This window comes from Salvia hispanica, chromosome 4 (genome assembly GCF_023119035.1).
Source record: "Salvia hispanica cultivar TCC Black 2014 chromosome 4, UniMelb_Shisp_WGS_1.0, whole genome shotgun sequence".
NCBI lineage: Eukaryota > Viridiplantae > Streptophyta > Magnoliopsida > Lamiales > Lamiaceae > Salvia > Salvia hispanica.
In genome coordinates, this window is record NC_062968.1 from 11,326,869 (window position 1) to 11,332,618 (window position 5,750).

Genomic DNA, 5,750 nt, shown 5'->3' on the forward strand with positions numbered 1-5,750 from the left:
ACATTTCTCACAAAACACGTCAAAATACCAAAATGTATAGAATATGCAAATAATGGACATGTAGAGTGATTTTGATAACAAAAACGGACCAAATAATGGCCTTAAAACATTGCAAAATCCGGGCGTATCAACAGCCCGTATCTGGGGCAGACACTTGTGAAGTGAGAGGGGGGAGCAAATGGCCAGTATGACATGTATATATGTGTTATTTGAGTCAGTGCATGTTAGTTTTTTTTAGGGTTTGTTTAGGTCTAGGAATTATGTGTCATGTTTTTTTTATGAATGGGCTTAAAACTCAACTGCCTCGAACTGACGGTGAGGGGAATTGAGGGAGATAAGGCATGCCGGAAAACAGAAACCACCCCCTCCAGTAACCCCTAGTCAGTATAGATGATGCAAGTATGAAGGAAAAACTCATCCCTTAGGTCAGACACGAAAGCCCTCTTAAAAGGTGAGTTAGAAACCCCAAAGTGGAACTACTTTCCACTAAATACTGAAAAAAGAAGAGAGGCTACCACATGATGTCTAGGGCAAGGTGACCGCGTGTAGCAAACCCTGAAGGCAGTAGGAAACCCCCCCCCCAAAAAAAAAAAAAAAAAAAAAAAAAAAACTACCCTTAGAACCCCATTTTCTAGCCTGACTTATACCCCGAAATAACCCATCAACCACTGGAACTGTGTGCGTGCAAGGCATGAGGCAAGGAAGCAACTGCCCAGGAGGACATACAAAAGGAACCAGCTGAAGAAAAGAAAAGCAAAGAAAGAAGGAGAAAATCGATCTGAAATTTCCAGATCCAAACAAAAATAGAAGAAGGAATAAGGGTGGCAAAGCCACAGAAAAGAAAATTGAAGAAAATGGTCGCAGATACTTGACCACAAAAAGAGAAAGGAGGAAGAAGGAATAAGGGTGGCGAAGCCACAAAGAAGCTACTGACCAGTTGGAAGCCAATGTCAGAAATTGTCCAGCCGAAGAAGAAGCCCTAGCCAGAAGCCCGAATGCAAACCTTAAAGACCTTGGGGGAGCTGCATGTGAGATCTCGAGTCCGAAACATCTGTGGTTTAGCATTGAGAGAAAACAGTCCTAACATCCCCGGTGAGGAATGAGTGACTGAGTGAACCCAAGTGTTTGGCCTAGGATTGGGTGATCCTGACAAGCAGATATACTGACTGGAGAAGAAAAGGGGGCGGCGGAAGTTCAAGGCTGCCTAAGGCCGGATTGCACCTGATCTCGAGGGGAAGGGTGGTTGAAAATATAGCCTGTTCTATGTGTTTAAGTTAACTATATGTGTTATGTGTTTGTGTCGTTATTTTGTTTTCTTTTCTTTTGCGTCAGAGTCTTGAGTCTAGTTAGGTAGAGTCGGTCAGGGGGCTCGAATTCGACTTATTTCTTTTTGTTTGTATTCACGCTTGAGGACAAGCATGTGGTAAGTGTGAGCAGTTTGATAAGTCGTATTCTAAGCCTTGGTTACTGGTCAGTATGTAGTGAAATGCATGTATTATCTGCAAAATAGTTGCTCAAGTGTGCAGGATTAAAGGATCCAAGTCAGTAGGAGACGATTCAGGTGACGCAAGTGAAAAGGCCGCTAGAAGGGTGCAATACTGACCAGATGCATGCCAGAAAAAAAGGCTCGAGATGGAGAAGGAGGATAGCTGGGATGATCATTGACAAGGGCAAAAAGGTCAAAACGCGGAGGAAGTCTACCCTAAAAGCAAGGGCAAGCCTCCCTATAAAAGAAGCCACTTAGAGAGAGAGAAAGAGTTCGCCCCTTTAGTTAGAGTTGGTTCCTTAGAGTTCGGTTCGAAGTTCTCGGTTCAAAACACACTTAGTAGAATTCTCTCTAGAAGATCAGTCCTTCAGCATTGTCCAATCTCTCGTTCCTCGCCACAGCCATGGTCACTTGATGTCTAAGAGTCTGCCGGAGAAGTCATCAGTCCGCCGTTCCAGCCAGTTATCGTAGTAGTGTAGTAGTATCATCGCCCGAAGTGGCCAAACAATCGTTACTTTGCTTTCTAGTTTAATCCTTACTTGTTTTCATCGTTGGTTTTGTTGCAAACACTCATCGCTGTTGCTCTTTTGAAGTACTTTGTTATTTTCCAACATTTACGTTATGAAGTTTCTATTTCGCATGTCGCTTTGGTTCGAGTTTGCTTCATTCTGCCTAGTAAAGTTAGATCTAGTTATTGCTTTTAATTTCTGAGTGCTTTCTTATCTGGAGTTGTTGATTTGAATTTGCAGTTACGTTTAGTCAAATTTCTGTGCATGAGTTTCTTTTCTACACCGTGATTACCACCTTGCATGTCAGTCAGTAGAAGTAAAGTTGCAGTTTCACCGTTTAATTTAAGTTTGAGCATTTTAATCGATGGATCTTGAGTTTGAATTTATGAATCTGAAGTTAGTCATGGTGTTTGTGTTCATATGATTTTTGTCAATACTTGGTGAAGAAGAAAACGTCAAAATCAACTTTAGTTGGACCTCTTTTACTTTTAAGTTACTTTTGCTTTTGTTCCCTACTTTTCAGTTGTACTATCCAGACCTGTCAGAGAGCCCCCAGCCACCAGATACACCTTGTTGTCTAATTTGCCTCTTTTAGTAACTGTCTACTTTCCATATGTCTCTGAGACGCCTTGTCCCCTACTTTCACGAACACCACCACATGCCTGTTATTTTCACGCCTACTAGTCAGTAGAGTGCCACCTTTATTTCTTGTCTAGGTAAAATCTCAACCCAAGCGTGGTAGCTAACCAAAACACCCAGGAAAGTCACCGCAGTTGTCAAAACGTGTCCATCCTCGTGGTATTCGACCCTTACCTCCATTATACTAATCAGTAGAAATGGGTTGAGGAAACTTGTTTGAAGCCAGGTCCCGGTTGTCGTACCAACGACTCAGCTGGGTCGGGAATCTCTTCCTGATTAGTAATAGTTAGGAAAGGAGTAAAGGAGCTCTCTTGCACCACCAACTTGAACCAAATCCGCCAGCCACTCAAAGAAAGTCAGGTAATCACCACATCCATTTTATTACATCCATTCTAGAACATCAAATATTAGGCACATCATGATAGACTTTAAACCACAACACAGTAACTATAAGTTTTTACAACAAAACTTCAGCCGATAGAAGCCCAGAAAAGTAGACCAGCACTAGAGTTTTCCATGTTCAAAATGCAAAATTTACAGTAGCATATATATGTAAAGACTCATTCCAGTGAGCTAAATTTCTCTCCAAAATCAACCTTAAAACACAATAATCAAAAAAGTCTCCAACATAGCTACTGGCCAAGTCTCAACAAAATACTTAGTAATGAAAGGAAGTAAAAGTACGTAGCTTTAAGGCCGAGGGGCTCCCTCGGAGACCACCGTAGACGGCGAGGCCAGAAGGGCAGCCGCGGGGACTCCACGGGCAGCAGGTTGCCCCGGCTGAACAGCTCCAGCAGCGGCTGTCCCACCGTACATCGGTCGGCGAAGTGGTGGCTGTCCAGCGCAGCAGCAACGGCGGCTCGCGAAGGACGGTGGCGGCGGCTGCTCAGTTCTGGACGGCGGCGAACAGCGCCAAACGCCAGCAAGGAAAGCTGGGCGGGCGTGACCGCCGCATGTACCGCTGCACAGCCGACGGCGTCCGCGCGAAGTGACGGAGGGGGCAGACATGGAAGAGATTGACGCCGAGTGTCGAAACGCGTCGCCGGAGGGAGTACAAGCAACCGCTGGTGACGGCTGGAGTGACGCCGTGGAAGAGGGGCGACGCCCCCTCCCCTATCGGTGAAATTGCCGGAGAATGCGAGAGATGGAAAGAGGTATCGTTTCTGTCGGAGAGAGACAGACACCGGCAGAAATAACCAGTGGAGGACGAACCGTCGACGGCGATTTCGCCGGAGGAGGTGTGGGAGAGAGGGGGAGATGCACAGCTCCTCAATTTCTAATTAGGGATTTCAGTTGGAAAGGGATTTGGGGGAAATTCACGATGGAGAAGGGAGTAATATAAGTTAATACTTCCTTTTTTTTTATTGGGCCAAATTATTTTTTTAGTTGGGCTTTAGTAATTAATTGAAGTGGTGGCCGACTTAATTAGTTAGATGGGCTCAATGGAATTAGTGATGAAGTGGGCTGAAATGTTTTAAAGGAGAATGAAGTATGGATCAATTTTAATTGGGAAGTTGGGCTGAGATTTTAGTTCGTGGAGTGGAATTAATTTAAGGAATTGGGCTCGAAGCTTAATTAATTAATTCCCAAAATAAGTGTTAAAATTCTGAAGATGGAAAATGATGAAACTGGGGACGCGGAAAGCCAATCGTGTCGCCCGCGACGCCATGGGCAGCCGCTAAGGAAATAGAAGGAAAGAGGGAGACGACGTTCTCAAGTCACAGAAATAATTAAGTTTATTAGAGAAGTGCTAGTAATTAAATCAGTATTAATTAATTAGGGCATCCATTCCTATAAGTATAAGTTTTCTTAAAGTCTAAATAGTATGATGTTATGTTGTGTTTTCACAAAGGACTATCTCCGCAAGTTAAGATCAAAGCGAGAAATTCAAGTTAAGGAAATTAAGCGAACGAGGTGGGCTTTCTGTTAATGTTACAGTTTTTATGAGAAGTATATGATTATGCGGCCTTTCTGTTTACTATTCAGTTTTTACGAAAAGTATAATGTGGGTTTTTTATCCTATATGATTATGTGGGCTTTCTATTTATAGTACGATTTTTACGAAGAGTATTTAAGATATGATGTTTGTGGGCTTTCTATTTACAGTACATTTTTTACGAAGAGTATTTAAGATATGATGTTTGTGGGCTTTCCAGTTACTATGCAATTTTTACGAAAAGTATTTACGAGCTTTCTATTGTGATATTATGTGGGCTTTCTATTTAAGATACGATGATGCCTTTATATTTAAAGTACAGTTTTTATGAAAAGTGATATTGTGAAATGATATTACGTGAGCGGACCTTATATGATATACTTTGAGTTGTTTATGTTATCAGTATGTTTTACAGTATGAATGCTTCCAGTTATTTGCATTCTCAGTACGAATACTTCCAGTTATTTAAGTTATCAGTATGTTTTGTCTTGCCAAGTTTTGTTTTTGAACTTTGCCTATCTGTTTGTCTAGCAAGGGCGACGTCCCTACTAGACCAGTTCAGTTTAAGCGCATTCCGGTTTGTAAGTGGGGTGAGCCCATACATACCCAGTTCACACAGTTTCAGATATGGCATTAGTTCCAGGAAAAATAGACTACAGTCACAGTTTTTACATAGAAATGCTTTTAGTGTCCTCGGGTCTTTTAAGTTAAAAACCCCGAGCTCACTCAGTAGTGACTTGACAAAACCAGTTTACTTTTCAGTAAAGTATATTTCGACACGTGTCCACTGAGTACACCAAGTACTGCATATGTTTTAAAAATGTGCAGGTTGAGCAGTGATGACGGCGGGCAGTGTTGAGCATAGAAAAATGAAGATCCTTCGATAGATTAGTACTTGGATGCGTCGTGTCTCCATACACGATGTCATCTGCTCTTGACTCTTCCGCTGCAATGTAAAAGTCGAGTTTACATTCTCTTGTACCATGCACTCTGATTTATATATTCCAAGTTATTTCAGTTTAAGTTTAAATGTACCACAGTTCCCCCTTTCTTCCCCGCTCCTTTCGTCCTCCCCTAGTCGCGATTAACTGGGCTTTCTATCCTTCGAAAGTGCGGCCGTGACACGACATTTCACAGTTTTAATCATCGATTTGAGTTTCAATTTTGCAAGCAAACACAA